This window comes from Meleagris gallopavo, chromosome Z, assembly GCF_905368555.1.
Source record: "Meleagris gallopavo chromosome Z, MGAL_WU_HG_1.1, whole genome shotgun sequence".
Taxonomy (NCBI): Eukaryota; Metazoa; Chordata; class Aves; order Galliformes; family Phasianidae; genus Meleagris; species Meleagris gallopavo.
In genome coordinates, this window is record NC_139435.1 from 70,536,326 (window position 1) to 70,549,090 (window position 12,765).

At 40.8% G+C, this 12,765-nt stretch overlaps 2 long non-coding RNA genes across 2 annotated transcripts; both read right to left on the minus strand.

Moving 5' to 3' along the window:
• Positions 1 to 347: 347 nt before the first annotated feature.
• Positions 348 to 6,471, minus strand: LOC146542377 (uncharacterized). The gene is made up of 3 exons (XR_014880661.1): positions 2,277 to 6,471; positions 1,549 to 1,757; positions 348 to 1,051 (listed from the first exon to the last, which is right to left on the minus strand). It is a non-coding gene; the product is annotated as an uncharacterized LOC146542377 (long non-coding RNA).
• Positions 6,472 to 9,305: 2,834 nt separating this feature from the next.
• Positions 9,306 to 12,735, minus strand: LOC146542378 (uncharacterized). Its single transcript, XR_014880662.1, has 2 exons — positions 12,474 to 12,735; positions 9,306 to 10,913 (listed from the first exon to the last, which is right to left on the minus strand). It is a non-coding gene; the product is annotated as an uncharacterized LOC146542378 (long non-coding RNA).
• Between the last annotated feature and the right edge of the window lie 30 nt (positions 12,736 to 12,765).

The following is a 12,765-nucleotide window of genomic DNA, read 5'->3' on the forward strand; positions in this document are numbered from 1 at the left end:
AAGGAACCTCTTTGCTCCCCTTTGTGTCCACTGCCTCTCGTCCCATCCCTGAAAGGAGCCTGGCTCTGTCCACTTTCCACCTTTGCTGTGGGTATTTGTACTTACTGCCAAGATCCTCCCTTGAGCATTCTGTTCCAACTCTCTCAGCTTCCCCTTGCAAGAGAGGTGCTCTGGTCCCTAACTCATTTTTATGGTCCTACATCGAACTCTTGTTAGTATGTCCATGCCTCCCTCATCCTGGGGAGTGAGAAATGGGCTCCAAACATCCACTCTAGCATTAAAGAGCTGGGTTAGAGTAAACTTTTTAAAATTAAAATGATGATAAACAGTAACTTGTTTTTCTGGTTTGATATATCATTTAATATAAATTAATGATGCTACAGAGGAGAAAAATGCAAAAATTTTCTGGAGAAAAACGCTGGGCAGCAACAAAGTTTTTAGCAAGATCTGTGCTTGTGTAAGCACAGCTGCATGCTTTAGCTTGATTATCTGCATGTTTGGCTGAAAACAGTAACACAATTTACCAAGTATCTCTCTCTTAGCCTTTTTATCTCAGTCCACATTGTGCGAGCCTGCACAACCAACGACTGAACAATAGAATCATAGAATCCTAGAATGGCCTGAGTTGAAAAGGACCACAATGATCATCTGTTTTCAACCGCCTGGTATGTGCAGGGTCGCCAACCACCAGACCAGGCTGTCCAGAGCCACATCAGCCTGGCCTTGAATGCCTCCAGGGATGGGGCATCCACAACCTCCTTGGGCAACCTGTTCCAGTGCCTCACCAGTCAGAGTAGGTACAACACAGAAAGTCACTGTCAGAGTGCAACAGGTAATGTTTCTGACTCTGGCTAGTCTTGTTGCATCCATGAGGACTCAAGGACTCCCTTTGGAGTTTTGCATTTTTTTCTTGTTGTTTTTGTTGTATCACAGGTTGGCTCCTCACAATCTTCCTTGCTGACAGTAGCATGCCAGAGGCCATGCTCTGGGCCCATCTCCTCTGATTTTTACATACATACCTGTCCCCTTCTTCAACTACCAGAGAAAAGGCCTTAAGGAAAAGCATGTTAAGGAGCGTGGGCTATGAAAGAATGAAAAATAAGGTACAGCTTCAGTTACAGAGATAATAATCTTCTCACCAACAGCATTCACTTTTTAACCCTCAGCAGCATACATGCAGGAATGATATACACAAAAGAGAGCCTCATGTTATCGCTACAGATTCTGAAGTGATTGACTACTCAGATTTATTACTTTTCTGTTCAATTGTATCTACTACAGAGATCTTCTCTAGAGAAGTTTTGTGAGTAATTCTGAGAAACACAAAAGGTCTTGATATTTTGCCTCTTTCTTTTCCCCTGAAATTCAATAGGAATCACTGCTTGAATGATCTTTGGATGTAATACTATAATCACAGCACTGTATCTGGAGATACGTTATGTTTGCACATTGGACTGAAACCATGAAAACGTTTGGCCACATTTGTCTTGGTGAACAAATATGGCTCTTGGCTCCTGGACTTTACATTCAGGAAGAGAAAATGGATACAGTAAAATCAGATGAACTCCAAAAGCAGTTCTGCATCTATGGAACTCCTGGGACTTGATGATCCTTAGGGGCCCTTCCAACTCTGGCCGTTCTGTGACTCCATGATCTCTCAGGCTTCTGTTCCGACAGGTTGAGCGAAGGGTAAGACAGTTCTATTAATAGCTTTAGGTGACTCTTAGCTGGCACCTTCTGAAGCAAACACTTCAGTCCTGTAGAACAAAAGAAAAAAGTCCCTTGGCCTCCAAAGAGTATCCTATTTCGCTGTTTTTCACAAAATTCTGTACTGCTACTCCTATTATTTATGTGGTTGAACACCAACAAGTAAAAACGTAATTTCACCAGGCCAAGAACACTGACTGTATTAAACAGAAATGAAAGTGCTGGAAATAAGCTGTCTAAAATTACAATCATGGAAAAGGTTATGTCTACATGACTCATGAACATATTTCTTGAAAATAAAAAGCATATCCATCCTCGTACATTTTTAACCTGTTTCTTCCTAAAAAAACAAACAAACAAACAAAAAAAAACCTGTCTTAGGTATTTTATTCAACAAGAGTTTTGAGTTGAAAACTGAATTTCATGTCACCCCTTACACCTAAGAATCCTTACACCTAACAGAACCGTTACTGCTACGAGTTATCAGCAGGAAACTTTAACATCTTCATTCTGACTTCAAGTGAAAAAGGAAATAGATAGATATATTGCTGAGTGTAAATTATTCTTACTGTTTCATTCTTCTTTGTGTGCTTTTGGAATCTCTTAGGGGAAAATGGCATACAAACAAACATCTTCTGCTAATCTTCTCATGGATTCTTCAGCTTCATTTTAACTTTGAAAACTAGACTGTGAAGAAGTAAACTAGCATAATCATAAACAATTTGAAGTATAACTAAAGAAAATCTGTTCACTGGGTCCTACAGAAATTATAACACTCATCATAAAATGGGGCGAAAAATGATGTGTATTGTCTAGAACACAATACTTGATGTAGTTGACTATAGTCAACTATAGTCAACTATAGTGGCACTACTTTCAGCTAGGCATCCAAGCAGCTCGTCATACCAGACTTTCATACCTAACTTAAGGCCTCCTTAAATCAATGGCAGCTTTGATGACAACTGAAGTCAGGCCACACACTCATTGCCTCTGTTAGCCTGCTTACTCCATTCCCACGCACATCTCTGGGCTACATTTTCAGAGGTTTCTTTCAAAGTTTCTTGCAACACTTTCTGAAGTGGTATGTAAGGTTCCTAGTTCATTTCAAAAGACAAATCCTCAAAATACAAAACCCTCTTTTTTTTCAACAGCCAACACTGCGAAAGAAATGGAATTGCCACAGCTTCTAGTTGGGCCTGTATCAGAGATGGCTTTACAGTCATCCACAGGAACTTTGATAAACTCAAAAGGTGGGCCCTTGTGAACATAATGACGTTCAACATAGTACAAGGTTTTGCACTTGGGTCAAGGTAATCCCTGATATGTGCACAAACTGCAAGGAGAGGTCCTTGAGAGTAGCCCTGCTGAGAAGCACTTCGAGGTCCCTACTGACGAAAAACTAAACATGAGCCAGCAGTGTGTGCCTGCAGCATGAATGATAACCTGGGCTCCATCAGAAGAGGAGTGGCCAGCAGGTACAGAGAGGCGATGACACCATCTGTTCTGCCCTCATGAGGCCTCATTTGAAGTACTGCATCTAAGTCTGGGGCCTGCAACATAGAGAAGATGTGGAACTTTTGAAGGTCTGAAGGAGGTCCACAGGGATGATCCAAGGGCTGGAGCACTTCTCCGATGGAGACAGGCTGACTGAACTGCGCTTGTTCAACCTAGAGAAGAAAAGGCCGCAGGAAAACCTCAGAGCATCCACATAATATATAAATGGAGTTCAAAACAAGAGAAAAGTCAACTTTTTACGTGGGTAAATAGTGATAGGACAAGGGGGAATGGTTTTACACTAAAGGAGGGAAGATTTAGATTAGATGTCGAGGGGAAGTTCTTTACTGAGGGAGTGGTGAGGTGCTGGAACAGGTAGACCAGAGAGGTTCTGGGTGCCCCATCCCTGGAGGCATTTAAGGCAGGGTTGGATGGGGCCCTGGGCAATCTGATCTAGTGCCTGACCTAGTAGATAGCAACCCTACCTGCAGCACAGGAGCTGGAACTTGCTGAATCCTTCCAGTCCCTCCCAACCCAAGGCATTCTAGGATTCTATGACTGAGCCCTGAGTATGTACTTGATTTTATAGCTATTACATGCATGATATTACTAATGGCAACTGTGATTATTCATGGGATTATTCAGGTCAGAAGACAGCATAGCTTTAAATACTTTTTTACATGTTTTGCTGACATCACTGCCAGGTAAATACAGAGAACACTGTCAGGTCTTACAGAAGAACAGGCTTAGGGATGGATAACTGTTGTCCACCTCATCCACCTCACTGAGAAAACTCATGACACTAGAGATGATCTTGTTGGAAAAGGGGATGTAAAGGTGAATACGAATTCAGTGGTTGATGGGCTTATAGTGGCCAGCCAGCTCCATCTGAAACAGCTGGGACCTGTTCAAGATATCAATAAAATTCACACCTGGCTTTATAAGGTTCTTGTGCAGCAGGAAAAGACACAGGTTTGAGGCAAGCTGAAGGTTATATATGGCATACTGATGCTGCCTGATTATCCAATTTCATACAGGCTTCACACAGTGACACAGATATCTTCTTACTGCTGGAAATAGTATTTCAGGCAGGTAGTTCTACAGCACAACTTTGACTTTGCCGTGATTCAGCATGACCTAACTGCACTTGACTTCTTGTCTACATCCTGATGTATTATAGTATCTCCTGGAAGAGAGGGACCACAGGTGGCATTGTATTGCTGGAATAAACTCCAGAGAAGACTCGTCACTTCCTCTCACAACGGTAACTGTTGAAAAATACAGATGGAGCTGCAGCTGAGCTGTTGATCTCTAAGGTAGTGTGATAAGTTACTGTGCTGGCACTTTTCATAAATCTCATAAATTCAGTGGAAAGGAAACCTGAAGCCTCTTCTTCATATTTATGCCAGCTTGCTGCAGTCTGAACTTATGCCTGCCTTCCTAGCTGTCCCTCATAGATGACCTACTCCCCGTTCCAGCTTTCACTGAGAAGTTCGTTCTAATGAATTGACCTGAAGGCCACAGCCATCTTATTTTCCTCTAGCAATCGGTGTGGGACACTTGACAATGTTGCTCATTCGTGCCACGGCTGAAATACGACTTGTGATAGTATCTGCACTCACGCAGTGGCCTGTCCTAGGTCTGAACACAGATGCACCAATCGCCTCTATCTTTGAGCTGGTAAGAGGTTCAGACACAACTGTGGATAAGCTTCATTTAATCAGATGGTAACTGTGAAATGTCTCTTCTACTGCTCTTACCTTCTGGCAGAAAAGAATACATGTAGACACTCTTTGTCTCGGTAGAATAATATCCCTAGCCAAGTCAATCCTTACAGACTGCAAAATGGACAAATCCTACACCACCAAATGTAAAAATCCTATTCAGAAAGAAAATACAGTTAATGGTGAAGCATCACAGATGGAAAACAGTGGAAGGGAAGGTCAGCCAACAAGGACACCCCTGCTGGAAGGCTTCATAGACATGCCATTCATGGGCTCGAATATCCTGCTTCGACAGAGGCAAATGCTGCTCTGTAAGAACAGGCTTTACACAATGCTAAAGAGGCAGAAAAATATCCAAGTTCTAATTTACATTTCAAACACTCATTCTGCTTTTCTAAATCTGAGTTCCTAATGACATTATAATTTACGAGCCATGTCATTGAAGGATAACACTTTCGCTGTGCATGACATTGTTTGTCCTTCAAGGAACATTTGCTGCATTAGACATAGTATACATAGCCAACTTGTTTATGAAACGAGGACCAAATTCTGTCTTCATGTTTAAGAAGATTTACTGGTTCAGATTTTCAGATTGGTATCCTAAGTGTGAAAACAGTAGTTTGCAGGTTACATGATGTATCAATCTGCCTTTATAGCATGTGTTAGCACAACAGTTGTGAATAAACTCTGAATTTACAACAGCACTAGGCTTTTTTACAGAGGGATACATATAAAGCTGTCACTTCCCTGGCAATGCTGTCTGAAGTTAGAGAATTCTGACACAAAACATTGCTAAATCTAAGAAAGTGCTGGGTTTTCTGCCAACTAAGAGGGAGACAGGGCATAGCCCTAAAAAGGAAAAAGCCTTCCTGGAACTGAATTTTAAGCATTCAGTGTAATCCCCTGCCTTGAGCAGCAACCACAACTGGCAGTCTTAGGGGTGAATTTTTTCTCACTTGTCAGGCTGATGGAAGGAAAGACATGAAGGAAGAGATCTGGAGAAAGCAAGTTCCCTAGAAGCCTGCAGTGCCAATGAAATGATAAGAATGCTAATGTTTAAAAAAGCCTGAATATTTTAGAACAGAGCAGTACATGGACTTTATCAATCTGAAGTTTTAATGAGAAGAAAAATGCCACCAGTAGTCTGCCAAGCCAAAATCTCTCTATTTCTAAGAATACCATTGACATATCCCTATGTCAAGATACAATCAAAGAAACATCTGCTCTGTTTCTACTCTTCTCTGCTTCTGCTAGAAACTAGGGACATATTTTAAGAGACATAAAATTGGACACCAGTAAATCAGCTTCCAGGTAACATTTGTGGAATCCCCTAAAGTCTATTTTAAACTTGAAAACAATAATCAAAGTAAGGCTTTTGCGTCCTTAATGAGGATTATCTAGAATTTAATGGATTAAATTATATAGATGAGATTCTGTAATTTGTTTCACCATCCAGACCATTACTTTGTCAACCACAACTGTGTGAGATGTGCCATCCAAAACACATAATGAAGATATGCTTCCAGATAGAAAAATATGGCATCCAACAAAGTATGATGCAGTTTAAGGACTGAGAGAGTAACAAAAGTTTCAATGGCATTATAGTTACACTAGGCAACACAGCACAAAAAACAACGTGAAGTCATAATTCTGAAAGCATGTCTCAGAAAAGGGATGTAAACTAATCTGATCCTTGAGCTCTTTATTCCAATTTCTTTTACTCGCAGTCACAAATTCAGCTCTATTTCATGCTACAGTTCTTTGTATCAATGTATGATTTATAAACAAACAAACAACAACAAACAAGGAAAAAAAAACCAAAACAACAGCAAACAAAATAAAACCAAACAAAACACAGTAACATTTGCTGAGAATGTACTAAGAACAAATACAGCTAAGGCTGCCGAAAGTTTTGCCAGATAGGAAATACAGAGAACACAAATAGCAAGTGGAACATGTCATTAGCATCAGTTTTTGTTAAATTAAATGTTGAGACGTGACAGCAGTATAAGCAAACTGTCATTCCAGACAACTGCACTTCCATCCATTATGTATATTCAATGTACTATGTAGGAAGTTCTGTTTTTAAAACGCTTTGCAGAGTCTTCAGGGTGCACGGGGGTTTGTTCACACTTTTAAAAGGTCTTTAAAGCACTACTCTCCAGCAGCCTACTGCTGCTAAGTCTAAAAACACAATGGAAAAGTTCCCCAGAGCCTGAAACCTGCCTTCCCAAAGGGAAGAGGGAGTGAGGAACCCACAGATTCTCCCTCTGTTGGCTTTCTTGGGACCTCTTTAGAAACAGGAGTGTAAAGCTGAGCTCCTTCCATCACCTGTTGACATCTGACTTCTAAATATGAAGGATCCCATGGCCATTGGCACAGCTCTCTAAAACTGAAAAGCAGAGTTATTTCCAAATTAACAAGAACCGCCTTCCCAAAAATAACACACATTACCACGTATTACCAACACTACATAAAGCCCTGTGATAAAGATAATTGCTCACACAAGTTAATGGTCTTTTAAAATACCAAAAGAATTTGGAAAACATGATCTAGTAGGATTTCTATAAAATACATTGTTTAAAATAGGACAATCAACTTCAAATAGATAATGGATAGGAAAAGCAGATGAGCTTCAATACCCAACCACAACACACCTGCTAACCAACACCACTACAGTGCCCACACAAACACACAGCTAATATGCATAAATATGAAATCTCTTTCAGAATTAAAAGGAAGCACACAGATGAAAAAGTGGCCCCAAACCTGTGCAGACAGCTGGAGACAGCTTTCCTAGCACACCCTGTCAGAGGACAAATGGATTCATCCTTACGGTAACACTGCATCTTACTGAGGAGAGTCCCAGATGAAAAACTAGGCAGATGGTGTCCTTGGTCAGATACTACTGCTAGCATTGTAGTAACAACGCTGAACTCCAGAGCCTGAAATTACATGTATCTGATCTCTCTGTATCTTCTAAGCCATATTTTCTGTACTAATGAAGCATCATACTTCTGTCAGCACAGCAGGCTCCCAGATCAGCTGAAAAGTATCATTTATCCTCACATTTCACTCATCTCGAAACAAACAAACAACATTTTTCGTCCTTGTAAAACCATCTCTGAAACAGCTTTACCCCTGGTTCTGAGAAAGTCTTTTCTAAACATTATCATTTTTTTCATATAAAATTTCTCTAAACATCTGATTGTTTTCTTTGTTACTTACACAGGAGAAGTTATTACACAAACTGTTGTCGCTTCCATCCTAAGCAGATGCAAGACCCATTTTTCCTCTTCACTGCTGCAGTCCTCTCCGGTGTTAAGAAGGTGGTCTCCAACCCCATCTGTGTGCTCTCTCAACGCTGAGTATGTTAGTCCTACTATATTAATTCTGAGCTTTTTACCTCCTAATCAATTAATGAACCCACATTCTGCCTCATTCCTAGGTGAATGACCCATTTCCCTATGATGAAAAAAAAAAAAAAAAAAAAAATTATTCAGTATTATTTAACAATAGCTAAAAGTCTCGAAAGCAAATGGCAAATTTGGATCAATTCTTTACCGCAGTCATGAGACAGAACATTGTTTCACAACTTTCTGAACTTCTCATTCAGATTTTAAAGGATTCCTCCTCTTTTCTCTTTAGAGCCCAGAACTGCAAACCGCATCTCCTGAATTTCACCTTTGGGCACTACTGGACTAGAAATAATCACAGCGTTCACAGACACAGGGACTGATTTACGAGTGGTCCTGTGTGGATCCAATAGCTGGACTCCACGATCTCGTGGGTCCCTATTGTAATTAATGGAGCTCATTGACAAAGGCTCATCCTTCTAACACTCCTGTACTGATGTTCAGGTGTAAGTACTTCCACAGAGTGAGACCACAGCCAAAGTCAAATGATGTGCAAAAGTGTCTGGAGCACTGGAATGTTTATTCTAAGTAATAATCAGAGAGAAAAAAAAAATCACCATAATTCTGAGATGCTATTAAGTTTTAACTCTGTTACTTTGAAAACAAAGAAAACTGCACACCTTCTTACAGCTAGACATTACTGCTACAGCATCTCTCTCTCTTTTTTTTCCCCTAAAGAATTTTAAGCAACTGCAGGCTGCATGTAGAACAGACTCAAATGAATGACTATGTGTTAAATGCTCACTCCAGTGAGATGTGTAATTATAGATAGCTATGCTATCCTGTAAACAAATGGGCTCAAAGCAAAACCAGTTCTGGCTCCAGCTGTAATATTTTGAAAACACGTTGCCAGTTATCACCTAAATAAATGCTTTGACCATTAGAGTGGAAAGGATGACACTTCAAATTGTGCTTGGATACAGAATTTAAAAAGCTTAAAAACTATTCACCGAAAGGAAGACACTTATCTAGAGCATAGGACACATTTATTTTGCATAAGTGCACCGGATGACAGGAGAAGTCTAAGCCATTTTACAAGTGATTTAATAGAAGAGACGGCAGACACGATACACTCAATTTTTCTGAAGTTACATAAAGGAAAAGACAAAAAAAAAATACAAACAAAACTCCCCATAAACTTATTTCTTCATTATTCATGAAGACCATATATAGTGACTTACAGTTCGTGGACCTTAAACTGCTGTCTTTTAACTGTGGTCTCTTAGAACTATACACCACCACCACTGCCCTGATACTTTACTGCTTTTAACTTTATTATAACACAGACAATGCGTAAGATGAAGTGGTGTCATTTCTTAAGTCTTTATGGGATTAAAGCTTGGCTTTAAATATATGGCTCCACCATATATATTTAATATATATTTAATATATATAATAACATATATAATATGTGTATATTGATGGCTCTACATCAGAACTCAAGAGAAGTACTGCAGTGGATTTCCAAAACAATACGGACCGAGACTGAGGCTTGTAATGATGACACACGTCCAGTCATTCAGGTCTGAGAATCACAAACCCATTTCAAAGCAAGGAAATAAAGATAAAAGCTCAGCTGCAGCAGCCTTACAGAACACAATACTTACTTCAAGTTTCATTCTGGCAACTGTCAAGCAGTTAACGTTGATGAAAGTGCGTACAGACCCATAAAACATTATTATTATGTATGTCATGCCCAGAATTCTTTTTACCTGTATAACATGATATACTAGAGCAGTTTGGATATGAAATATTTCTGTATCACTGCAATAAATCATAGCACACTAAAATGCCATACAGCTGAAAGGAAGTGCTGGAATTACTGCCAATGCTCATACCACCAGAAATCAGAAAGTGTCAGATGCTAAACGCTTAATATATCTTTCTTCTGTACACATTTTAAACTGTAAAAACTCTCTCAGAAGCAATGAAACACCTCATTACAAATACTATTACTGAAATGGGAGGCTGTCAGGCAGTAGCCATTTATTCTCTTAAAGGCTTGATTACTGTAGAAGACAACAGACTCCAAAACAACGCACATCTGCTAGCACTGCACTGCAAAATGCCGTGAGAACCATGTTACAAACATAAGACAGTTTTAAAACATTCTTTCAACAGATGATCCACTTTTTTTGTCACAATATCCTTGTGCCATTTATCTATTAAAAACAAACAAAAAAAGGCAATGCACTTATTCCTAACTTCTACTCAGATTTTTTAAGGATAAAGGTAACACTGCAATTAACAGCTACACAGCCAGGTAACACCTGCTCTAATATTTGAACCATGTGAACTGGGCTTCTTAGTGTACTGAAAAGTCAACCAAAGGAAGAAATGGCAGTGCCCTTCCAGTTAGCTCTACCAGAGAGGTGAACAAAATCCTCCCAAGCTAGGGAGGATGGAACGGAAAAGAAGTCTTCTGCTGTTGATTTTTCCTTGTACACACCTTTTTTTTTGTACACAGAAACTGTGCCTGTGCAAATCCACCAGGAGTTCAGCATAGCTCTCAGCAGACCGTACTGGGTGCTTGAGAAAAAGTATCCCAAATCTTCACGATGGCTGTGAATAACTAAGGCAGAAAAACAAAGAAATCATAACAAATGTTACATATTATTTCCCAGTTAAGCTGGACTATCAGCACAGTTCACTCAGTGGGGATCTACAAAGACTGAGTCCAACTGCCCAACCACTTCAAGGCCAGTAAAAGTTAAGAGTATACTGAGGAGGCCATTGCCCAAAGGGCTCCTGAGCACCCATGGGACACCAACCACTTTTCTGGGAAGACTATTCCATTGTTTGGCCACCCACCCTCACAATAAAGGAATTTATCCTAATGCTGAGTGCAAACCTCCTCTGGTGGCCCTGCACATAGCAGGGGGTTGAATCCAGATGATCATTGTGGTCCTTTTCAGCTCAGGCCATTCTATGATTCTATGGTTCTGAGGGGAGGCTTCCTTAGTTTTATTCTAAAGTTTGGTTTTTTTTTTATTTCCAGTTCCTACAAACCATACTGTTTGTCAGAACTTGTGTCTATCTACACAATCACATCAGATTCCTAAAAACAGGCATGGCATTTTGCCTCAGAAAAAGGTTATCCATGTGAAATTGAGTTTTTATTGAACATATTAAGTTTCTGCCTCTTTTGGACATTTCCTGTTTAAGTGCTATTTTATCTTTTTCCAAAAATTATTTAGCATCACCAACATGCATAAACTTTATAAGATACCGTAAGCCAGACACAGTCTCATCTTGTTTGCAAGTCTCTTCTATGCTATGAAACACTCATTCTTATCACCCCACACACCAGCATTATACACAGAAAAAATATTTACACCTCAAAAACAGCAACACTGTCCATGCAAAGACCAGCACTTTTATTGAGTAAAATGGAACTCCGCATGGTGCTCTGGACAGCTTTATTTAGCACACCTACATGGAGTTAGCCCCTCTATCTCAGAACTATTAGATGAGCCCGCTAGCCAACCATGTCCTCTTGGTTGTCTTTCCCTTGCTTGCTCCTCGCCATCTGAATCAGCCTACTGTGACTAAACAGGTCTAGGAAAACAAATTCTCAGCAGCTAATACCTTTCCTCTTTCTGACTGTACCCTCCATATGACTCACTTGCATCTGGACTATCAGAAATACCATGTCTCATGTAGGTCTCTTCCCCAAAACCAAAACATTCTGCCTTCAGAATACTGAAGGCTATTAACACGCACTCCATGTGCTCTAAGAGGAACCTTCTTCCATTCTCTTTGTACATCTCTGAACATGCCATGGTTTGCAGCAACTTTTCATTGTCTAAACAGACAGCTTTAGAGCAGATAAAGTCCAAATAGATAATATGGGTGGATTGCATTGATGAAGAGGGAGGTTCTCACCTCCCGAATTTTGCACAGGCCTTGACATGCACATGTTGAATCCCTAAGCAGAAAATATGATCCAGGCCAGGCTGGATGTGGCTCTGGGCAGCCTGGTCTGGTGGTTGGTGACCCTGCACATAGCAGGGGGTTGAAACCAGATGATCATTGTGGTCCTTTTCAACCCAGGCCATTCTAGGATTCTGTGATCCAGAAACGTGCCTGGGATGCCTCAGCCACCTGGCATTTAGCTAGCTAGACAGAACACCTGGAAAGCAAGCAGCTGTCTCATCAGCTTCTCAGCACCGACCGCCGTGTCCTGCAACTCCAGTGCTGCCATGAGCAGACTAAGGCCGGCCCTGGGCTGCAAGGGCGCACCGAGCGCCGCGCAGCCGCGAGCTTTGGACCTGGACGTGCTCCCACTCGCCGCTGTCAGCCTCCTGCCTGCAGCACAGCAGCAACTATTTTTCCTTCAGGCGCTGGAACTTGGGAGCGCACAGGTCTCACCGCGGTACAGCCCGCACGTTTTTCACGGACCGGCGGCGCAGCCCCATCTCCCC